The following is a 19,731-nucleotide window of genomic DNA, read 5'->3' on the forward strand; positions in this document are numbered from 1 at the left end:
GGCTTGCCCTTCAAGTATTGACAACCCTGGACTTTAAAGTGGAATTACTGAAAACTTTAGCTGAATGCTGAAAACTTATGAACTATAGTATTTTCTYACAAGTTCTCTTTCTATGTTTTGTCTTTATCCATACTCTTTGTTAGGCTATTGAGGTATTGAGTAAAAAAGACCTATGTAGCCTGCCGAATTTCTTGCCTTCAGCATCAGAAATTTGTTGCTTCTGCTGCTGAGGAGGAGTATGTCTTTTTCAGGTTCAGCTAAGCTAATTTCTTTGCAGCTACTAGTAGAACTGATCAGAATCAAATATTTGCTGAAGAGTAATTTTATTGAAATACACTTTTTATTCAAACATCATGCCAAGACCTATCTTTTCCTAGAAAGCATCTATTGGAAAGGTTGGAAAGGTTTTGAGAGAGGGAGTAAGATACTACCCCTATACAGTTGTGGTGGAATGTGCAATGTACAGATCTGTCATCTTTATTTGGCTCAATTCAGGATGGAAAACTCTACTCTTAGTGAAGAGGAATGATGAGTTAAACCTGAACCTGTTAGTGTAAACTGGTATGCTAACCAAGTTATGAAGTGTGATGTAATTGTACAGCTTGATAATARTGTTCAGTAGGTAGTCTTTTAATTCTAACTTTGGACATAACAAATTTCAAACCCAGAAGGTTATCATGCATTAAAAGTAAAATTGCCATCATCCAGCTGTAAATATATACTACCACTTACCATCTACCAGGKTTATTGTATTCCATATATTCACTTCTTTCTTCTGTTGTTGCAGAGTGGAAAAGCAGAAAATGTTTATCCACTATTACAGAATGATGGGAATTAGAGAGGATTTTTTTGTTTGTTTTTCTGTGGAGTGGAAGGTGAAAATCTGCAGTAGTATCTGAGGCGCAGCCAGAGGGCTTTATATCTTCACAGTGTTACAGTGAAGGTAAGGGAAAGTTTCTGGAATTTTGCTGAGAGAAAAGAGGGAGCTTTAGCAGATTCTTTACTAGTCTGTTTAGCCTTGTCTGTAGCAAAGCCACATATTCCGATGAAAATTTCACTGAGTTTTGATGCTCTCTTTGAGAAAAGATGATATTTGGGGGGATTAATGATATAATAAGAATTGAGCAAGAAGAGTGACAATGCTGGAGACCAGTTTAAAAAAAAAATCACTGCGATCGGTTAATATATTTCTGTTAACAACATACTTCATTTTTTTCAGAAACTGAACCAGTTAACTGGTGCATTTTCAGGGTCAAATCTAACCGTGGAATAAAGTTAATATTTAACTTTAAAAGAGAGCAAGTTAGCTAAGGTGATGTTTACGGGGGCGGGAGGAGGGGAAGGTGGAAGGACGTAGTTAACTACTATTACGTTAAAGATTTGAAAACCCTAAGCTACCTGCTATAATATCTTTAAGCCCAATTCTGTTTGTCCTAGGTCTATCTTTTCRTCTCCTTTTTAACTCTTAAAATCTCCCAGTTTTCTAACTTGGCACTCTTTTGATCTTGCATAAACAACCCTCACTGAACTACAGAAAGAGGAGAGAAAGATAAGTAAAAATGTATTGRAGTAAAATTTCTCTGTGAATGCATTTCTTTAAATAATGTACTAGTTAAAAGGTATGCATTATTTAAGAGTTTAAGAGTTACTTATTTGCATTATTGTTGTACTTGGGAATCCTARATAGTGATCAGGATTCTGTTGTGCAATGTGCTGCATGAACAGAAGAAAAAGATAGTTCATAACCTCCCGAAGTCTAAGAGTTTACTACAAGCACTGGTACTAATGTAATGAATTATCTAATGTCTTAAGTATTTCACTCTAAGGAACAATCTTGCAAACCGCCCCCCCCCCCAAACCCCCAAACCGTAACCATGCAGACAGTTTAGGAATAACATACATAGAAAGTATTCAATGTTCTCTAACATTTATATTGCCCTCCATACCACAATGTCAGAGGTGCCTCCCATTCACATGCTGCTGTTTATATGGAGCAAATTCTAAAGTAAGTGTTACAGTGTTGTTTTGCAGGCCTCCCCCCCCCAAGCAATTTTTGGAGTCTTAAGTAACTTTCTGTGCCTAGATGCCTCTCTGGTCTCTCTCTTCTTACACAATTTCAATCCAGTTAATAGGTAAAGCACCATCTAAGTCTGCTTACAGATCCTGTGCAGTAGGTTCACTTATTTCTAACACAGTCCAAAGAAATACACTTGCAAGCTCTTTATTTTTGAAATGCTATACTTGAATAGATGTTGTCATTTTCAACTCTTACTTAGTAGCTAGGCCTTCTGTCAACTAAGATGCAGGATATATAAAACTAATTCCTTCCTTAACTTGAAGGGGATTCAGACATGTTTTCTCATATTTCTGCCCAGCACTCAACATACCAGGCTGTAGGCTAAGCTAAGGGCAGGTGCTGTCCCCTTGTAATGAAACTATGGTACACTACAGAAAAGGTAGCACCATCTTCACTGCTTTCAGCACTTTAAAGAATGGGACCATCTCAGCTTTTTAAAGAAAAGGTGTCAGCACCCATATCATCATCTGTCGGGAGAGGAACCTGGACCACAGCTTGTTGACAGCATCCCAAACTTCGTGCAGCATTGAACTGGATGCTTAGCTCTCTTCATCCACCTTTTTGAATTCTTATCCTAGTCTTTATGCATTCATTTGGATTTGTATTTAAAAAAACAGCAATATAGAAGGTATTTCTTGCACTTCAGATGCTTCTGACAGTTGATTTTAAAAACAATAAAATTGTTAGGAGAGCAGAATTGCAGCCCACACAAAATGGGCTAGCCATTCAAGTCATGTAAAAGGAAGTCCCCATTTTCCTTACATATCTTTCTTAGATATGTTGGCTGCCTTACTCCATCTTACTTTATGCTCTATCTTCTTACACCTATGCAAGTTTAGAAGAGATTTACTTTTCCATGCTCTTTTTTCAGTGAATGGCAGAAGAGAGAGCAGTTACATCCTAGGCTGATTCACAGCAGAAGCGTCTTCCTCTGAAGGAGTGCAGTGACAGGGGCAAAATTGAACATCCCTTTTGGTTCCAGTCTGCTCTTAGAATGGCTGGGATCAGAATTAAACTRCACCATGTATTTCTTAGTGTTTCAAAATGGCAATAGTTCTGTGGTTTCCTTTCTTACACTTCTATCAGCCTCATCTATGTGTTGACAACAGAGAATACTTATGAAGTGAGAATACACGTGAGATAGAAACACAGTTGCCAAATCAGTCTCTCTGGTATCTTAATGGCATCAGCTTCTACTGAAGTCTGTGAATATGTGACCAAATCAGTCATTAATTTCTTGAAAGCAGATTAAAAGTAAATACAATCATACAGACTTTGCCAGCATTGCAATGGAAATACCCCAAAACTAACAGTCTTTCAGAAAATAGGTATATGAGAATACAGTGATACTAAATATTCTACCTTTTAAATCTTTCTTTCAGAATTCTGTAGTTCAATACCCCGGGAAATTGGCTTTTCCAAGTAACTTTTCATATGGAAAGCAATGCATCTCTCATTTGCTTTCTCAAATTCTTTTGTGACCCATCATTGCACTGTGACTCTACACTTCATTCAATGACTCTGAAACATCTACTTTTGTTCATGGATAAAATTGTTATATATAAGTATATAGTTATTTTGCGGGTGTATATCTAGTTTTTGAAAGGACTAAATAATTATAAATTATCTCTTGCTATTATTCACGCATAAAAGACAATATTCCTTTTTTAGAGCATCCAATCGCAAATTTTAGTGTTCATGGAGAATAAGAATTATATKGTTCTCTTGATTTGTTCTTATTTTGTCATGAAATTTAGAGCAAAGTGGACCACATGAAACATGGATTGTGGGAATGTTACCTACCTTAAGAAAGTTTCCTCTCCTTTCTCTTATATGAGAAGATTATTTTGTGGGTTGCACATACCATCAGATGTGTAGTATGGTCCCTGTGAGATTAGTGGTTAGGATGTTACACCATTCAGCTGCTCAGCTACAGATTGAATCTGTTCCAACCCCTGTGAAACATATRCATGACTGTACCAATAGGAGTCACAGATTGATACATAGGAACTTTGCAATCTGTTGTTTAACAATCTAAGTTAGTACTTTGCATAGTTAGTGGTTTATAAAAGTGCAAAAAACTAGTAGACTGTTTCTAGTGAGCTTTCACCTATTGAATATCAGCAAGTTTAGCTGGTCTTCACTAAAAAGAAATTAAATTGCATAAATATGTATTTTTGATAAATGAAGCTGTGCTGTGCTTTAGTGAAATTGTTAACATTGAAAAGAAAAAGGAATAAAATAAAGGAAAATACTTAACTCATAGGTACTTGAATTTTAGTATGACCTATGTTTGTTTAAGGCAGATAAGTTTGTCATTCTGACAAAGATGCATTTCTTTGTGCCTTGCTGTTGACAGAATCTCACCTACTTTTCCCATTTATTATGATAATAGTCTACCAGATGTYATATATTACGAACTAGTGAAGTTGTCTTTGCCTATTGCTACTTCATATATAATGTGCATTTTTGTTTTGTTTTTTCCCTTGGATTTAGGAAATAGTATATGTTCTTTGACACCCCTCTGCCTCCATTTTAGAAGGGAAAATTATACAGGGTAACTGCTTAAATTATTTGAAAGTAATTTTTGGAAACAGTAGGCTATTATATTCCCAATGCAAGCATCATTATGTTAAAGTGTGTCTTCATGTGGGTAAGTTGAACTTCTTAAAAATGGTCAAATGTCTTAAAATGCTTAATGCAATGGTTGATTGCGAATGTTTAGTTGTATTGTGCCCAGCACCTATTTTGAAAATTGCCACTGTTTCAGTGCATGTTATATGGATAAGTGCTAATAAGGGGGATGAAAACATAGGTTATCATGTGTTGTAGATACCTGTAGTGATAACGGTAGCAGAAATAAAAACTCTTTACTTAAAACAGAAAAATTGCAAATATAAGAATAGTTGTAAAGGGAACTCCGAACCAAAAACAMAGTACACTTTCTTATGTATTGGTGTATGTATATATGCACACACAGGCACACAGTCAAAACAAGTTTTGGCAGAGATACAGTAGTACAATTAGCAGAATGTGTTTGATTCACACCCTTTGATCTTTTGTGGGACTAGACTTTWCTACTTGACTTCTGGAGATGTAGTATTGTACATTTGTGTGTTATGACCATACTAAATACACACTGCTCTTCAGATGATAGGAACATCAAGTTGCGTAAACGTTTAAAAAAGTAAAGCTACTTGAAACCACAGCCAAATATCATTTATTTTTTTGTACTGGAAGAATTTCGATACCAAGATTTTTGCCTAAAAGGCTTGTATCTTGGGAAGACTGATTTTCTACGTAGATAGAAAAGTGTTTCTTTTACATTATGGAGAAGCAAGAAGGACATTCTTCACTTTTTTCTTCTGTTTTGCTTTTATGTTTTTCCTCTTGATATAAAGGTAGAAATTCTCCCTCGATTTATAGATTCATTAGAACATACAGAGAAAATCTTTATAAGATGTTCTTTTTCTTTAAAAATCAGTGTTAAGAAGTTTAAAGGCTTTTCTTTGTCAAGAGCAATGGCAAGAACATGCAACTATCAGCAATTTAATGTAGTTGGCTTTCTTRCATCTCACTGTGGAAATGTTGATACATAAGATTAACTCTTTCAAGCAAGTGCTTTTGTTCTTCTGCAGTAATGTATTAGATGAAAGACTGAATTCTTTGTACTGAAAGGATTTTGAAAGGATCATTGTAGTCCTTAAGGCTGCATTATGTAGTATAGATGAATATGACAGAAATCAGCATAGGAAGATACTATGCTTGAAGCAGGGGAAATCAATATGAAGCCTAACATTTTTCTTTCACATTTGCAAATCACTGTGGAACAAGAATTGACCACGGCTCAGAATATTTCAAATTAGACTGTTCTGAAAATTCACATTTGAACAAACCTAAGTCACTGTCTGAAATCAGTATTATGCTCCTACATTGGTAGTTTCTTTCAAAATTGAATTTCATTTCTAATTAAAAGAGATACTTAAGTTTCATTTGGGTGTCTTTCAAAGTATGGTCTCCATTTTTTTTTTTTTTTTTTGAGTGAATGTATTTTTCATTTTAAAATGGATGCAAAGGAAGAAAATTAAAATATTGTAAAGATCAATTATCTGTAAAATTCTTAAAACTGAAACTGTTGTATGCAGAATATCWTCTCTTTTGTTGAAATGATAGTCCTTCATACTTAAGGTCTCCATCTTGATAGAATGAAAAGTAAAGAGGAGAGAAATGTTGTGGGCAAAGTAAGTCCATTTTATGTAGAATAGCTGATTTCTTAATCTTTTCTTCTCTCCTCCTCAAATGAATTGTTTTAGATAACAAAAATCAGTCCTGTTACATTGAGCCAAAGCCAGGCTTCGGCTTGATAAACTGAAAGGAACATTATACTCAGTCTTAGCTTGTAACATTTTTCTAAGCGAGCAAACTCTTCATACTTAGAAAGCATTTCTGCCTTTCTGTAGAAAGGGCAACTATAATAACTAAACTGATTATAGTAATGAGGCATTAAACTTATAAGTAATCTTAGGCCTGATAGAGCAAATATGGAGTAGTTGACATGCTATCTGTACTTAGGATTTGGGAATTTAAGCACTTCCTTCAGTCTTCACCTCCTCGAATGGAAGCAGTAGTTGGTTCAACTAAAGGTGAAAAAACCCTTGTTTTTCACTCCTTATAATCAGAAGTGCCAAATGAACGTAAATACTTTATTTAAATTTCTCATAAAAGCGTTAAGTTTAAAATAAACAGCTGTCACAGTGTCTAGAAATAATTCTACTATAAAGTTTTGCTTTAGGTTTGCAGTCTCTGCTGTCTCTCCTGTAGCTTTTTATTTTCATATGATGATAATTTGAAGATAGACCATTAAATTCTGCCGACTTTCCAAATACGATTCTTGCTCAATTCTTTATATAGATGTGTTTTAAATAAACACCAATAATACTTATAGTTGCTGATAATTTTCAACATCAATGCAGGATTTTATTTTTAAAATTCTGGTCAAACCATACCCTGTGCTAATAATTGAATTGTCAGAATATACTTTTTAAAGTAGAAGTACTAACTGTTCATATGAAATGAATAATTTCTCCAGGTATTTAGTGCTATCTTTTTTCCAAAATGTCTTAATCGTATTTCATATTTCATCATTTTGATGTCTGCAGATTACCACTTTGTTTAAGTATTTGTAGTTTACTGTTTGTTTCTCAGTAGCAATATCACTTCTGCTGTAAATCCAAGGTTGGAAACAGATATGCAGWTTTTTTTTTTTTTGTCTTATGTATTCTATTTACGTTCTACCCACTCATTTTCTTTTGAGGATCAGGCCAGGTAAACCAAAGTTAGGATTATGATGTGGTCTGCAAACAGACTTTAACCTGTAGATGAGAGTAATTTGATTAATATCATTAAAAATTACATTTTAACTATTATGCAAAATGAGCAATTCATAAAATACCTTACTCATTGGAAAAATATTCAATATACTATGCAAAGCAGCAGATTTGTACTAGTCTTCTTTAAAATAATGCCCAATCTCTGGACACTTTTTACTGAGAATAAGTATAATCTTGTGAGTTATATAATCTTACTAATTTTAGCTGAAGTTATTCCTTTGCCTTATCAAAGTCTGCTTAACTACAGGGAGGTGTGCGTAGCCACAGCAGTGGCTGCCTCTTGAGCAGAACTCCAGCGTTACCAGTTCCTGACAGCTGCAAGCCAGCCTCTGGGCATCTTGCTAAATTTTCAAATGTAATTATACAGTAGACTTCCTTTAACAAATTCTGTGTTCCCAGCTATAATTATAACAGCTTTTCTTGCCTCTAGCCTGTTCCTTATCTTACAACCCACCTCCATATCTCCCACTGCTGGCTAGTGTTATCCAGTAGAGCTGATGGATCTAGAAAAGCAGAGCATCTCTTTATCCTCACAAGTATGCTTTCGTCAGTAGGGAAGATCCTTTTCTTCTGATCTACTATATTCAAATGACACGTCCCATAAAGCTGAAAATTGGCAGAATTACGATTAGCATGCTACTTTCATTTTGCAAATTCAGTTGTTATTACAGGGCATAAGGTAAGGAATTGCTAACAGCAATCTATGAAATGACTGAAGAAGGCAGCATAGAGGAAGAAGGCCTTCTAAAAAGACTTTGTTTTCTTTTGGTGAATTCAGGATATCCTTTTTTTTTTTTTTTTTTTAACTATACGATATGTGCATTTTCTTATAGAAAACTGTGCTACCTTTGAGGACAGACATGTAACATGAAAATAAAAATAATAGGTGATTTTTTTTTAAATACAAAGTGTTAGATAATTGTAGCCAAAGAATGAAGAAGTTACCCACAGTTGTGCTCTGTCTCATGTTGACTCATGTTGGGGAAATTTAAAAGCAACTACTGGTAAATCTCCCCTCTTCGGTAGTAAGGGAAGTTCATGTGATGATTGTGCGTATGGTAGTTTGAAGCTAGGAGGTGAGTGAGAGAAGCATACACTGGAAAAAAGAGGGCAGCTGCAGTGCCTCTTCAACAGTCTTTGACTTTGGTTGGCTGTGGCAGGTCGAATGGACTCAGAGGAAGATGTTGCCTGGAAGATCACAGGTTACCTGCTAGTTCAGTCGTCTTTTCTGCAGCMAGATCAAGCGTATTTCAGACTGTAGCTGGCAGATGTTTGTCTAACCTTTTCTTGAAAGCATTAAGAGAGAAAAATATCACAAAGCTCAGTGTCACACTGCCCTTGACTTTCCATAGTTTGCCTACATCTTTCTAGTAATACTGTGTCCAAAACTGTATACACCACAGGGAGGGTGTATGAGGAAAAGAAAGGAAGTATCACCTCTTCACATGCAGATACATGCATGCATGTGCGTGCGCGCACACACACATCACCTGCCTGTCAACGTATCTCAGAATAAAATTTCTTTTTGATATGTACCACAACAATTATTCTCTTAATTTTCAATCTTTTCTATCCAGTGATTCTCTGGCTATTGTTTTATTGCCTGGTTCATTTTGTAGAGATGCCTGTGATTTTTCTTTTCAAAATACAGCACTTTGGATTTGTCTTTATTGAATCTCTTCTTGATTTCTGATCATATCTCCTGTTCTTCAAGATCAGAAATCAAATCCTTTCCTTAGAGGTGTTTCTTATTTCTCATGGCGTTGTATTACCTCGCAATTTTATAACCAACCTAGTGACTTCAAGACAGTGTAGTTATGGAAATATTGGGTAGAACTAGATACCTCCGAGATCCATATGAAATGTATGCCCAGTTTGACAGAGAGCTGTTGATAATTTCTTTGTCAAGCTTGTATCACATCTCCTGTTATGTCTCATAGAAAAGTCAGTTAAAACCTTTTCAGTGAAGGAATTCAGTAGGTTTTGAAGGGATCCATATTCCTTGTTGTATCACTTTACATCATCTGTATCATTCTGAACTGAAATTTGGTTGTTTTACRATGGGTTCTAGAACCTTTCCGAATTCACCAGTAGACTAGAATTTGCCTGCGGGACTTATCCCAGCGGCAAGGGAGGGTGCGTGCACACAAACACACACACGCACTAACACACTCTTTCTCTCTCTCTCTTTTTGCTGCACGCTATCTTTTGCTTTTCTTTATCACGTCATTTGATTTTCTGATCTCTTGGAAATAATACAGCAACAGATTCTATTCTGTTATGTCCCTCTTCTTCCACAATTGTCAGCTTSCCTCTTTTCAAGTTTTTTAGTTCCTTTTGTTGCATCGTTTCCTCTCCTCCTCGTTTACTGGAGGAGTGTGTGTCTGACATCATTGTGGGTCTCATTGAGCACTGATACAGGACACAGATGAAACCTTTTTTCTAGTTAGTCAAGCTGACAGAATGTCTGGTAGAAATTTCTTTGGTTTTGCTTGTTTTGCAGCTTCAGAAAGTCACAGTTCGGTTCATAATGATAAGATTTCAAAGGTTAGCAATAGAAAATTAAGTGTTCTTTCATCATATCTTATCTATCAGCTGGAATGGGAGTAAGCAAGTCAGTTCCAAAGCGAAATGAGATACAAGATTTTGCTTGAGACCTTCAGCCTATATGAAGTGTAAAGATAGAAGTATATATATACTAAAATTATCCATCTGACTTATTAACTGTAGGCCATTAAAATAGGCTGGGGAAAAACTGAAGTAAGACAAGAGGGAGTCTAACTGAAATGTTTACATCCAAATATCTTATGGAAATCCTTTTAACCTAAACAACTATGACTTTGATAGTTGGTGTTGTGGAGCATAAGTGGCCTTTTCGTAGTGTTTAATAATAGTTTTGTGTAGCCAAAATGCATCCTTTCTCAGTTGTTCACCTGCTTGTTCACTGACTCTCTCTCTCCCCTGCCCCCCCCCCCCCCCCAAAAAAAAATAAAAATAAAATGAGGAGCAGTGAAGTCAGGTGTGTCATAGGAGTCCTTCTGTGCACCAGTAGAGAATGGGGATAGAAGCCAGAACTGATTATTACTGTCTCTTTACAATTCTATGTTTTGTCTTTTACCTCTCAGTTATCTTTCTAGGTCACTYAATTTTTGTTACTTTTCTTTAGTATGAGCTAAGAACAGAATATTGCTGAATGTGCTAAGGTAGGAGTTTTTTTTTTTTAAGCTGGCATTTAAGTAGACACAATCATGTTTAATGCTGCTGTAATAATAAATAGTACCATAATTGATTGTTGATAGAAACCCTTAAAATACATTTTTATGGTTGAAATGTACTTTGGATAAACAGTGTTCAGTTTGCCTATTAAAATAATTTACTATATACTGTGGTTACTTTGAGTATTGAGGAAGTAAGACTTTTCCAACAACAGTAATTGGTTGACACTGCTTGACCTTAATGCAAGACTACAGTTTTTAATGAACAAACAGAGGGAATAAAGTTTTGATAAATAAGGCAATTTTCCTGAAACCTTTAAAAATATGCTTGAAGTCTTTTAGTGTTAGATTGACGGTTTCTCCTTTTGTGAAAAGAATAAGTGAATAATTTAAGGCTATATTTCATGTTTTCAGATCTTCATTCTGTCATATAAATAATAGACTGTTGAAATGCAGAAGTTCCTACATTCACAGATTTAATAGACCTATACAAGTGAGTATCTTACTCAGCTTCTGGCATCTTAAAACACTCTTTTGTGCATACATATACCCACGAAAAAAAGCTGAAGTGTGACATTCCTAGACACTGCTCAGTAACCATATTCCATATATTAAATATGTCACGTAATCACTCTTTAAATTAAATGTTCTTTTAAAAATACTTTTAGTACAGCTTAATGGCAGTCTTAAGATTTTTAGATTTTAATTCTTGTACCATATTATGATGGACAGATGTCATAAAAATGTAATGTGTGGATATTCAAAATTCAAGTGCAATCTAAAGCCTACTGACTTGCATAAAAAAAAGATTGTATGAAAAACATTGGATTTTAATTCCAGCATAGAGCTTTGGAACACAACTGAATCTTGATGAGGGAAGAATTGCATTTATTTACTAAAATAGTGAAAAAAATAAGGTATGATTTATATAATTTACTGTATTTGTTCTTAACTATATAATAACCTTTTAGTGAAATAGTACTGGGGAGAAAGAGCAGAAAAAGCAAAATAAATCTAGTTTATTTTTATTTCARTTTCCTTCCCCTCCCCCTACCCACTCAGCAGCTTTAGTTTGCTATATGTTGAGAGGATAGTGAAGCAAGAGTTGCTGAGGACATAACCTGCAAAGCCCTGGGATTTTTATTGTGTTCTTGATCTTCCCAGTAGGAACATAGTTTCAGGTCTAGTGGACCACATGAAAAATAAGGACTGCACTGGAAAGTATGTACTTGAATGTACTGTATTTTGGTAGCTGCAAAATGTAGCTTTTCTAAATAGTTCCATTTAGAAACTTAAGTATCATTACCATCATTTTTATCCTTGTGTCTACCCATTTTAACATTGGAATAACTGTAATTAGGAACCTACAGTTAGCATTTGGTTTGGTACTGCACTCCTGTCTTCCTCTGTTACGAGTATACAAGCATCTGAACAACTGAGGAAATTCCCTTTTTTTTTTTCGTATTTCAAGGATTATTTTCTGTAAATAATGCTTTAGAAGTAATGAATGGTCCATCTGTGTCATGCTGTTGGCTTACATAGTCCTCTTAAAGGTTCCAAGATTGCTAGTTTGGATTCTTCAGACAAACTGAGCAGTCTGCATGAGGAAGTCTTCACTTTTTTTAAAATACAAGCATTTTTATTTGTTTCTGCTCATTTATAATCTCTAGTTAATGTAGTCAAGTTCCTTTTACCTCCTCCTTTTCAGGGAAAATAATCTTTGTATYGTATGTCATGTTACACAAATCTTAACGTAATCCAGTATTCCTTTTCCTAAATTATTTCAGTAATTTATTCAGATCTTCATTTTTCATTTAYGTTGATTTAATTCTCTTCTGTGTAGTTTCTGCATGTCTGTTAGTTTCATCTACTTCGAGTGTTTAAATGGAAACATGCGTTTCCCTTTTGCCATACTCTATTCTGCCCATTTAAAAACTCAGAAAACATCAATTGGGTGTAGAGATCGGTAGATTTCAAGGCCATCTTACAATATAACTTTTTACAAACTAACTTCACAGTTGTATGGATAATATGAAATGTATTGCTCTGCACTGATACGAAATATTTTGGCGTCACCACTGTTTTCAGAACTTTCGTAGAGTAATAGTTTGAGTTTCTTTTGCTACATAAACTTTATTTAAGCCATCAACTGGGGATGTTTCTGTTCTTTCAGTAAGAGTTTACAGGATTAGTGTGTTAAATATATTGATCTTTCTAAGCAGAACAGTCACTGATTAGATCCAGCTATGACTGAATTGACTCGTTATTGTATCTGAGGCAATATGTTTGTTATTATTCATTATTACTTTAGTACAAGACTATGGCCTCACTGTAGTAAGCCCTCTGCAAATACTCATGTTCACAGTTCTTTATTTGCCGGCTTTAGTTTGTTTAAGGGGAAAWTGCAAGAAGAGTATAACAAGCAAAATAAGGAAGTGGGAAAGMAGAGTAGCATGGAAAAGCAGTAAAGACATACTGCTAATGGCTATATGTAAATGATGCAGATAGTTTGCTTTTAAATTCTTAGTTGGCTACTGAGTTAGTTATTTAGCCAATGCAGCCTTTTTGCTTAATTTGTTAACATCTGTAGAAATTAGAATGAGCATTAGTTATGACAAATGGCCTATGTAATCTGAAAACTGTATCTTGTCACATGTTTAGGTGACAAAGCCTAGCTGAAATCAATTGTCCAAACATTCACTTAACATATTAATAAGTAAAACAGGAATACTTTAAGCCCTCTTGAATTAGATGTATTACATCTTGTTACAAAATTTAATGCCAGGCTTAATAACTCAAAGTATGTGCTAGAATAAAAAATATATTTATATGCAAGTGTATTGCAACTAGAATGCTAATCCAACTAAAATAAACATTTAGTTGGTACTATTTAATATACTCATGTAAGCATATAAGCCATTCCAAGACAAGTRTAATCAAATTAATTTCTTAAAAAGAAATCCCAAACTTTATTCCTTTAAACTAAATAATAAGTTTATCACACAAAAAATTGTTTCTAAGCCTATTTCTAAATGGAATTAGTTTCTAAATGGAATTAGAATTGTTTAGACAACACCGGTCAGATTACAGGAAATATTGGTGCCATCCAGGATTTTTTAAAAGTGYGACTAGATGCTTGTTTTCAGCCTTTCTGTTGGAAACACTATAGGAATAGTGTAAAATCTCAGCTTTTCAAAAGGGAAAGATACACTCTCCAATTCAACAGTGTTAGCTTTGCATATTTTAATATGAAAAATTATTATAAAATAGCTGCATATCCCATCATTGTGTGAATAGAGTTTAATTATCTGACAATAGTTGAAAAATTCTGCATAAACATATTTTCAAGAGTGTTTTTTTTTWAACTTCTCACAGTACAATTTTCACACAGTTTAGAGAGAATAAAAGATAAATGGCCAATCAGTTGTTGGAATTTGATTTCTTAAATTTTTCTTAGAACTCTAGTCTTGGAACATTTTTATTGTGTTTATATTGTGTTTATAATGACCTGTAAAGTGTATTATTCAAACCTGTACATTTTTTAACATATATTAATAATGAATTCACCACTCTAGAAAATACATGAAGCAAACTAAGTTACTGAAATTYGTAAAACACATATTTTTAAGACCTTTTGTCACAGCAGGAGAAATTGAAAATAATACTAAAGATACAGGCAAGGATTGCAGGGTGATAAAAAAATTTAGGCTGAATTCTGGAGAAATCTTCATAGTCATGGAGTTGATATACCTTGAAATATTTTCAAAAAAAAATAGTAAAGTGTCAGCACTTAAGCGTTTTATATCTATATAACARTTTCTCTACCATGATTATGATATTAAAAAATAAATAAATAGAACCACACAGCATTATCTTACATGTTGTTTCCATCTCTTCCGTTACATAATCACGTGAAATGTTTGTTTGACTTTAAAAAAAGGAAAAAGACTAATTCCAGCAATTAGGCTTTTTTTATATCGAAATTTCCATAGGGAAACCAGTGCCTTGAGTCATTAAATACATTTAGATCATGCTAAAAATGAAAAATGTTTATCAGCTTTTCATGAAAGCTCTCCATCTKCAAGGTCAACTTCAGAAGTTTGATGCCAGACCTGTTTCTCCAGCTTTCTTGTTTGTGCCGGCGGGTGTGGGGTATCCGGATCTTACTGACTGTTGAATGTGGGGAGAAGATCGTAGTAAAGACCGTCTTGCTTGTCTTTGAACGCCTCGCTAGGTTAGTTATGATTGAGAGGCGTTTTGTTTTGTTTTGTTTTGTTTTTTCAGTACTTGGTATCCGATGGCATGGTTGTACTTTTGGCATTTATAAAAATAGCGATTGAGATGTTTCCCGTAGGTGTCCAAAAATGACTTTAAGTAACCTTTCAGTAAAGTAACTATGTTACTTTCCAAACATAGGGATTTCTTTTCATTTGAATATATTTAATAATTTTAAAAGACAAGTAAAAATATTGACAGCAGTATTTGGTTTTAAAAGTGATGGATAACTGTATTGAAGTCTGCTTTCTACAGAATTGATGAAACATGCATCCGTGAGAGCTTTTCTGCACTTTCTCACATAAAATGCCCTCAGTCCTGACCTAGAGGGGCAATTTGCTATCTAATTCAGACCTCTTCTTACATTAACAACATGGCAGTGTTTAGTAATGATACAGTGTTTGTTGTTAAAGACTTGCYAATTTTGCCTTAAATAGCTAAATTATATTGCCTCAATTTGCYATATTCCCTCTGTTTAGTTTGGAATTACCTTACAAATGTTAAGATGATACTATTGAATTAGGAGGAATGAGAAAGTTGAAATACTAGCAGTGTGGATTTAAAGTACTGGTATTGGTCTATAGAAAAACACAAGTTCAACAGATTAAAGGTCATGAAACTCATTTTAATAGGATTGATTTTTTGTTTTTACTGACTTCCATTGGGGACTTTAATCAGTTTTCTTTCATACTATTTTAGCTAATTTTAAACCCTTTCTGAAGTGATTTTATGAGATATATATGTCCTTGCGGTTTCTTGTATGTGTAGTTTCCGTTCCTTTTAAGGGTAGTTAGTTTTTTCCAGAGTTGCAATAAAGTACAGTACTATGCAGTACATTAAAGAAATAGAGCCTATGCATCAGAACAATTTTCATGCCTCACTCAATTCTTAATGTAAATTAGTAGGAACATTGGTTATCCATTTGAGAAATTGAGTTGGTATAAAAATAAAAATGCACTTATGGTGTGTGGTGCTTTGTGTATCATCTTGGGAGTGTTTTGCTGTTTATCTGTCACTTGCATTAGAAAAAGCAGTAACTGGCTGCAGGTGACATTAAAAATTAAAGGTTAACCTCAATTTCTTTACTGACCAGACGTGGGGCAGAAAGTTCTTCTGGATGTGTGCCTGGATTTTGGAACTGCCRAAAAGAATTGAAAAGTAAAGACTTGTGCTTTGGGTGGTTTTTTCTACATGCATTTGTGTATATTCAATTTGAGAATTTTCAAGTGCTTAGATTACTAATTATATTTCAAGAACATTTTTCATTGCAACCAAATTTATGGAATTTAAAAATGAAATAATTCTATAGTAAGTAGTTTTAATGAACTTACATTATACTCATCTGCATAAATTTGAGGATAACTTTTTCCCCCTTTTCTAAGGAGCAAAAACTAATAAAAATAGCTGCCTTCCTACTACTAGAGAATAGATGCCTTTAAAAAAGTTAAAAGTTTTGTTGAAAATTGCTGTAGCAGAAAATTATGGTTATYTTAGTGTACACTTAATAAGGCAATTTTTATAAACTCATGAAGAAGCCTGAGAAGTCTTCCTGTAAGTGTTAAGGCTTTCAACAAAGTTCGTTTCTGCCCCATRGTGCATTCAGAGTGAACCAAATTCATCGGTGCTGTATTGCTTCTCTCCTCTCTCACTCGTTCGGACCAGTGAAGAAGACTAGCTTCAGGCAGCAGTGGTTTCTGCGTAACCTGCTTTCATTTGCAGAGTAGATATTATGCTTATGTGGTGGTAGGCTTCGGTGTCTTGATACTTGAGATACTTGAAGCTGTGGTTGCTGCTCTTAGCTTCCATTTTATATCTTGATTTTTACTTACCGATGCAATAACATAGTACACGTATGATCAATATATCTGCTGCTGCTTCTTGTCTGCTGAGTGAAAATGAGCAGGTGAGAAAGAAAAATGAAATTGCCTGTTCTGTCTTCATGATTAAAATAGACTGCCAAAATGCACCTGTTTCCTTTCCCCATCCCCCTTGTGCTGGAGGGTAAACCTCTTCTGTCCTTGGTTGTTCTTCCTCCTACGGCTCTTCTTAGCAAAACAAGAAAATAGAAATGTCATTAACGAAAACAATGAATATTACCTTAGAAAAGAACATTGTAATTGAGGTTTTGGGAACCCTAGTATATCAGATATTTATATAATTGTTTTAAAATCCATGTTCTTCATTGTAAACTGGATACAATCATCAAGACTTTCATATGCTGTAGATTTTTCAGACTTTTAATTAAATTGGGTTAATCAGTTTTTGATGGAAAAGTGATAGTGCATATTTCCTATGTTTTACATACTATTTCCTGTTTTGCTAAACCTATATTTAAAACTAGTAATTTCTCCTAAGATAGAATACATGTAAATGCCAGTTATTTCCTTTCCTGTATTTCSCTCTGTTTGATTGTATTTCAGTCTTTTCCAAGAACAGGGTTTCATTTGATACTTGCTGATTTGGTATGTGTGTTAGGTAGTTTTCTGTTGACATRACAGTGAAGCTAGTCAAACATGTTTCCTTATTAAAATAAGATATAAGGAAACCCAAGTACTATATAGCTTTAGACATAACCATAACTTTTTGAATTTAAGAAATCCTTAAACTGCCATAACAGTTTATAATTGTTGACTTGCAACCTTTTTCTAAAGTCATCRTTTTACATACTGGGTTAAGAATTATCAGGAAACATAAACTTTGTTTTTTTAGGAGAAATATCTCAAACAATTAAATCCGGCAGAAAATTATTATARCTCGGAATTCTATAATATCTGGGAAAAAAACTGTAAGTGATTTTGTATATTTTCTTACATTCTTTAAAATAGATGACATTTCATAATTTGTCCATTACTTCCTTTAAGATCAAATAAACCTCTTGTATGCCAGTCTAAAAAGTACTATCTGTTAACTTGTAGTAATGTTACAGATGACATCTCTACTTAAATACAATAATCTGTGATTTGTGGAGCAGCTAAATTAGCCATTTGCTATACTGTTATGCAGCTCATAGTGGTCATCACACATCTGTATGAATGAACCTTTTAAATCTGAAGTCTATTCACTGCAGTTTTTCTATCGTTGCCTTTTCTACAGTATGGGAAGTCCGTGGACTTCATTTCTGCCGTTTRATTTGTGACTGAATTGCAGAGATGTCATATAGAGGGAGTTATCCACTAAGCTAAAGACTGCTTTTTCTCAAATGTAGCAAAACTTGCAGAATATGCAGCTGCAAAAATAAAGAAAAGAACAGGTCCAGGGTTGRAAGTTATATTGCAGAGGACTAAAATCAAGTTGCATCGGTTCCCCACCAGGGTATGTACTATCACCTCACAAATAGCAACTCCCATAGCTTTATTTTCTGTAGCTGTTAGATTGCCTTGGTGAGGAGTAGCACKGCTTTGTAATTACTGAAACTGCTATCAGCCCATTTTCCTAAGACACCCTTGTTCACTCCTGGTACGACACAGAATTTATCAACTTTATGTAACTTTTCCGTATTAGACAAACTTGTTAGTGCTTCACATCCTTCTGAGTTCAATTTCCTCTCCGCATGGTCTTTTATCTGCCGCATCTCCCTTGCCCCTGCCTACTAGCAGGCTGTTGTCTTTGCCTGTTCAGCTTCATTTTGGACAGCATGTCTCAGAAGCTAAGCTGGCCTTGAACAGAGCCAAGCCAGATCTGGCAGAGCTTGTTTCATTTTGCTTACTACCCACTCTGTAATGCATTTTCATTTTAACCAGGAAGCCAGCCTTACTGGTGTCTGGGAATCCCAGTAGTTGAAGGCAGCAACTTAATGGCTTTGTCCTCACATTTTAATGTACCTCTCATATACCTTGCAGTATTTGTCTTCTCTTCTTGCATTTTGACTTTCAAACTTTTTCAGAAGCATCCCACTGGTAGCAAATGATGTTGCCTGAGCCAAGTCAAAAGACATTTATCTGTTTTTTTGTCAACGAGAGAGGCATCACTCTGATGTTGTGATTGGCCAGCATCTGGAATTAGATGGACATCCAGCTGAAAGACGCTGGATGAAGGTGACTCCGATGACCAACTGCATTCTAATCTAATACTCTCTACTCTTTGCTGAATGCTTTTTTTTTTTTTTCAAAGAAACCGTACGTAAAAAAATACAAATTCTAAAATTTCTTTAAAGTAACAGGAAGTTATTCTTTATTATCAGTGCTCTGTTTTATTTGAAGGAATTAATGTGGAACTTTATAAAACTCAGAACTTTCTGAGCAGCCTGATGTGGTTTTATTCCAAGCTTGTATTGAGTGATGTGCAGTATGTTACTTCATGTTAAACACTGTCTTTGAGTACATAATGTTTCTACAGACTTACAAATTTTTGAAGAAATATTGAAACCTTGGCATCTATTTTTGCAATATTTTTCTCAGTATTACATGTCTGATCCTTTAAGATCTTTTTCTAGTAAGCATAGTATTCAATTTGATTCTGGTACAAATGGTCCAGCTATATTTAGAAGGAATAAATAAAGGACCGGTTTTGTTACCATTGTTCAGAAGTATGAAAGCATATTCAAGAGAYTACTTGTATCTTGAAACATGCCCTATTTCTATTGTTATGCAGGGAGCCTGTGGATTAGTTGCAAGAAAGTCTATATGGCATAAATGGTTATAAATTATGTTCAAACGTTGTCTTCACAGAATCACAGAATAGTTGATGTTGGAAGGGACCTCTGGAGATCATCTAGTCCAAACCCCCTGCTCAAGCAAGGTCACTCAAAGCAAGTTGCACGGGATCGCGTCCAGAT

The 19,731-nt window shown here is 34.6% G+C and overlaps 1 protein-coding gene across 5 annotated transcripts in view; it reads left to right on the top strand.

Annotated features, from left to right (window-relative positions):
* Window positions 1-19,731, top strand: part of TBC1D5 (TBC1 domain family member 5) — a 315,508-nt gene that overhangs the window by 39,813 nt on the left and 255,964 nt on the right. The window contains exon 1 of one of the 5 annotated variants that reach the window (XM_085307506.1): window positions 11,159-11,175. The exons of the other annotated variants lie outside the window; for them this stretch is intronic. The gene's annotated coding sequence lies outside the window, so the exon portion shown is untranslated. Of the gene's footprint in view, window positions 1-11,158; window positions 11,176-19,731 lie in introns of those variants that run through there. 5 annotated transcript variants of the gene reach the window in all.

Source organism: Rhea americana, unplaced genomic scaffold, assembly GCF_003343005.1.
Source record: "Rhea americana isolate MKP2758 unplaced genomic scaffold, rheAme1 scaffold_26, whole genome shotgun sequence".
Taxonomy (NCBI): Eukaryota; Metazoa; Chordata; class Aves; order Rheiformes; family Rheidae; genus Rhea; species Rhea americana.